Genomic DNA, 5,974 nt, shown 5'->3' with positions numbered 1-5,974 from the left:
AGTCACGTAGCAAGGGCTCAAGGGGAGAAAACACCGTTTGGGAGAAGAGACAGCCCAGATGCCCTGGACACCCTCCTGGGCGGCTGATGCCTACCTGGACTTCCTGGACCAGGTGGAGCCACCTACAGTATCATCTCAAGCTGCTGTTTATCCTCTGGGGAGGCTGTAGGCCCCTCCAGTCAGGATCTGGCTTCCTTTATTTCCTGCGCGCACTTTCTGTAGGTCCCCATCCCTTCCTCACTGTGTACTAACTCCTCTCTGACTTAGATAGAAGGTGGACAGGGAAGGGAAGGAGGAAAGGATGGAAAAATCAGCAGACATGCTCTAATTTACTCTGAGCTGCTTGTACCTGCTAGTAGTCCTGAATCCTTATCCTTCCTCGTTGTCCACAGGATGCACCCATCACCCACTCCTCAGCCCACACAGTAATGTCCAGAACCCGCCAATACACGTGCAAACCAGCACTGTATTCACGTTTAATCTGTGCACAACTTCTCTGACTTTATATCTTCTCTGACTGCTTATAACATTAAATACCACATGCATGTTACGTATTTGTTATAGTGAATTACTTAGAAAATAATGCAAAGAAAAACTGTGTATACATATTCGTTCCAGATGTAATAACTTCGGTTTTGGGAATGGTGGAGTACAGGGGGTTGAACCCTAGGCTACATCCCCAGCTCTGTTTTATAAACCCAGGAAGGCAGAAACCATAGATACAGAGGCTCGCTGCAACACACTCAATCTCAGCCTGTGTTAGTCACTGTCTCTACCACTTTAAGGAAAGATGGGAGGTAGGATCGTTTGGACACTATTAATAGATAGTGGCATTTTCACAGGCATTTTTAAGAATCAGAGTGAGAGGTGAAACTCAGAGCTGCGTAGCCCGTCACGTGCTACCCCACAAGCAGCTGCTGTGTTCTTGGCCAACACCACAGGGATTCCACGCTGCCTCAAGATGGCAACCTGTGTTTTGGCCTCTGCAGATAGTGACTTTTGAAATGCATGCTGCCTCTCCTTTACCTCATATAAATCTGTCTTCATTGATCTTGTGGTTTGTCTTCTGATTCTTTATTTCTGTGAAATGTCAGTTGTGATCTTCTTCTTATCAGACTGAAATGTCTTTGCCCATCCAGTCATTTCTTATTTCATTTGTTTTGCTGAGACTGTTGGTTGAAATGACAAGTGCTAGCCAACTGCTATAAATTTGATTGATAGAAAAATTACAAAAATGACTTGGGCTAATATCCTAAAAATATATCTCCAAAATAACTAGTGTCAAAGACTAATGTCCTTTAAAAATTGCTTAAAGGTCACCGCCTGCCTCGAAAGCACAAAGTCCTGAGTTTAATCCCCAGGACCAAAAGAAAATTTCTTAAAAGACAAAGTTTAACTTTTTTTTTTAAAGAGAATATGAGTGTATATCAAATATTCATAAAAGGATATTTAGCTTAATTTATACATTAAAACAAGTTGCATCATTCAGGGTGAATGGTAGCAAACTAAAAGGTGAAATAATCATAAACTCTGATCCAACTTCAAATACATAGACAAGAGAAGATGTTCCACACCTGAAATCAGTTGAATCATCCTAATTCAATTGTTATTTTTCTTAGATTTTGAGTTTATCTTACCTTATTTTTTGCTGCTGCAGATAACAGTGCAACGAAGGGCAGAATTAAACGCATCTGTGTTCTCACTGAGCACAACGAGCACAAAAGAAAAGGCTGTCAGCACCTCAGTCCTCCAGGACACACAAAGCCTGAGCTGCTATGCTGATTATTTGGTCTCTTCCAGGCTCCCCGCACATCTCTCTTCAGAAGAACTGGACCCCACGCCTCTGCACCTACTGTGTATGCATATTTTATGAGAAATAAAAGAAAATGCTGCTTGTGCAAAGACAGAGCTTGTGCTTATATTGGTATTTAGCACCCTAGAAAAGAGACATTAGAGGGATGGGATAACATTTTACTTGTAGTGCATTTGTTTAACTGTGAATAGAAAGAATAAATAATATGATTTGTATAAATAAATATACATTTTAAAAGAGAAAAGCTATGAATCCTGCAAAATGCAGTTACACACCTACGTGTTAGGTGTTGCTCAATCAAATCAGATTTCTACTATGCTGTTCCCATTTTAAAAGGTAACGCTCATAATTAGAGCATGGTATGCTACTAAAGTTCAAAGTATTTCCTGCTTTAATTACATGACTCCTATTTAATTCCCACATTGACAAAGTATTTTCATTTAAGAAGCTGACAACTCTTTTATTAGAATACAAAATTAATTAAACGAAGCCTGATTTAATTATGTAAGTATTCATTTGGGTCCTAGAATTTAATCATCCATTGTAGAATGTAGCTGAGGCCTGGAGCTCAACAGGTCAGACAGTGCTCTTTGAAGTTCTACTTCTATAATATTTAATTATTTAATATCATGCAATTTTCTACATCTGCTACTCATAATCAGTAAGGTTTTCTGTGAATTTTTAAAATAATGAACACTCCAAATGACATGTCTTAGTAAAGTCACTGTCCTTCATGATTTAGTCTAAAATAAATGTTTAGGCTATAATCATTCTCCTTCTGCCACTGCATCTGGATTCCTCACCACCTCAGTGTCACAGAAATTACCAGATTTGAGAGAGGATGCCCCATATTAAATTAAAATAGCTTTCAAGAACAGTGCTCTTTTCTTTCATTATTTTGTTCTATTAAAATGATTTTCTACAACAGATTACCTTTTAAAATATGAGGTTGTGAGCAATCATATTTACTTCTCCATGGGGTGTTGCCCACACAATTCGAGTACTTAATCTCCTTAACATTTGTTGGTGTTTTCAGCTTTCCGTGTTGCATTTAATATTCTGAAGTGTTAAAAATAAAGAAGAACATGGAATGCTTCCACGGTTAATTTATCAGTGATAAATAATTTTTATCCAAGAGAACAGATAAATCAAATACCAGAGGATTTCTTTTCTCAATATTCATTGAAGGGGAAAGTCTATTATTTTTTTGTTTTATTTTGTAATTTCATGAAAATCCTTCTTAAAAAGGAATAAGATATAACTTTTGTCCATAATATTATGGAAATATCAGTACACACAGAATCCTAGATTATATGAGCATGTAAATTATCACGTTCAACATATTTACTTAGTTCTCCTTGGGGAATATGACTGTCTCCCATTTACCAGATTATTCTCTTCTGTGTTGTCCCTTAAATGTCCTGTCTCCATCAGAAATGAATGTCCATGTGGACAACTTTATTTCTTCCTGTCCTTACAACAGGTAAGGTGCATTTGCTGATATAAATATAGTCATAAAATATATTGAAAAATCATTATTTGCCCTAGGAACTGTGTTGATATTTTATGAATATATATAAATATATATATATATACATATATATATATTCATTCTTGATTTTATATAAGTATATACTCATTTCTTGATTTTATTAGAATGCTATAGGACATGAAGTATACTCTCGTCTTTAGAGGAGTTAACTGGGATTCACAGCAGCCAGGAAACTTGCTAAGATTGCTGAATCATTAAATATTAACCTATAGATGAGAAGCCGTGGTTGCAAAGGTTACAAAGTTCTATTCTTGGGACCAGGGATTTAGCTCAGTTGTTCTACCACCTGCTTCGTAAGAGCAAGGTCCCAAGGTGAATCTCTGGTATAAAAAAAAAAAAAAAAGTTCTATTCTTTCATGATGCTATTTTACTTCCTTAAGAAAAAAATACTTCCACTTTGAATCTATATCTCTGCTTACCTAAAATAATATAGAAAATTCTCCAGTATAATAGAGAAAATCAATAAAACCAAAAGTCATTTCTTCGAGAAGACTAACAAGTTGACAAATGTTTGGCTGGTCTGACCAAGCAAAAAGATGGGGAAAATATCCAAATTACTAAAATCAGAAATGAAAGAAAATATCTCATTAATAACATAGAAACACAGAGAAAAATAATAGAAAATTCTGTGAAACAAGTTGGTAAACTTAGATAAACTGAACAAAGAGTCCTTTGAGGCACAGACTTCAAAACCCGATTCCAGGAGAAATGGGTAACCTGAGAAGCCTAACACATATAGCAATTGGGTTAGAAATAAAAAATCCTCCAGCACATGAAAGCTTAGGCACAGTTAGTTTCATCAGTAAAGTCAGCCGGACATTAAAGTGGAATTAATAATAAGACATGTCAAACTTTTCTAAAAACTAGAAAAGGAAACATTTCTGCTTGTATTCTAAGAGGTCAGTGTATATTCCAACGTCTAAATCAAACAGATCACAAGAAGAAAGCTGCAAACTAAAACCTTTCAGACTCAAAATTTTTAACACAATGTTGAGAAAACAAACCTACAGAATATAAAAAAGATTGACCAGTATAACAAAGTGGAAATTTTCACAGAAATTCAAGGTCAGTTTAACAAGAACGTGAGTCAATATAATACATCAGCTCATTAAAAGAAAAATTTGCATATTATATAAATAAATTCAGAAAATTAACATTTGAAAAATCAAATGTTTGAATAATAAATATATGCAATGAACTGAGAATAGATGGAAATCTTCTTGACATAATAAATAACTCTTACAAAAATCACAGATAGCTAGGGACTAAGCTGATACTTTTTCCCAAAGGTTAAGAATAGGACAAGTATATCCTTTATCGGCCCTTCATTTCAACTGAGCATATTGGGTACAGAAATTCATAAAATGAAAAAAATAAAAGTCCTCAGATTGGAAAGAAAAAAGTATTTCTGTTTGCACAATGATCTCATATAAAGAAACTTCTAAAAAGCACTAAAAAATTAGAACTTAGATTAGTGTAGCAGTTAGAGGATAAGTATCAATACCTAACATCAATTGCATTTGTATATTAGCACAAATGAAATTAAGAACACAATTTATTTATAAAAATACCTAAAGATGAAATTGTTACCATGATAAGCACTTGTTTAGCTTTTTTGTCTTTTTATTGAGTTTATTGGTACATTTTAGGTATACAGTACAGTTACATTCATTATTGGGATCTTGTAACTTTGCATGACAGGTCTTGATTCTCATTTCTTCCCCTTGTCCCTGCCCTCCCTTCAGCCCCTCTTTCCCTCCCCATTTACAAACACTTTATTTCCATTTTTTCATTTTCTCATATTTTTTCCTCTCCCTTATTACCTTTCCCCCACTCTTCCCACTTTCCCTACACCTTTAGCCCTTTACTTCCTATTTCACATTATTGATTATCTCATTAGGATCTTGTGTACTATTATAGTTTTTCACACCAGAGAAACTATTCGGTATTTCAGTTAAAGAAATCTCTGTATGAACATTAAAAACAGGGAATCCTAAAATAAAACTAAAAAGGAAAGTAAAAGAGAAAAGGCAATGATTTAAAATTAAAATAATCCTTAATTCTGAAGATGAAAATGGTCCCTGAACATATTTAAGTTGCTTCTTGCTCTTGTAGTCTTATCTTATTCTTTTTTTTTTCATTATTTAGAGAATACTTAATTAGTTTCTTCAATCAAACCCATGTAGATATGACCTTACATATTTAATATAGTGTGTTACCCCTGTACAAATGGGAAAAAAATTAACATTTCTAGACCAATATGGCTGTTAATTTCTGTTTAGCTTTTTAAGAAATTCCCACACTACCTTCTAGTTGCATACAATTCAGCAGACCATATATTTATTAAGTACTCATGATCTGCTTCCTTTATTTAAAGTTACATTTGTGGCTACTCCATGAAAGCCAATTGGCAAAATGCACAACTTTTTTGCTCTCATATAGTATTGATTATTTGAGGACACAGTCAATAATTAAAACAGCAAAGGTAATATGTTAGGTCCTCCAAAAATGTGAAGTCAAAACTGTGAAGCAGACTAAATGATGGTGAGGGAGATAAGGAATTCTGAATTCACAATATGTTGTTATAGTAAAGTCAAGAAAGACCTCTG

The sequence above is a fragment of the Fukomys damarensis genome, unplaced genomic scaffold, assembly GCF_012274545.1.
Source record: "Fukomys damarensis isolate Sample0158 unplaced genomic scaffold, DMR_v1.0_HiC HiC_scaffold_4, whole genome shotgun sequence".
In the NCBI taxonomy this organism is placed as follows: domain Eukaryota; kingdom Metazoa; phylum Chordata; class Mammalia; order Rodentia; family Bathyergidae; genus Fukomys; species Fukomys damarensis.
Note: the sequence above shows the minus strand (reverse complement) of the source record.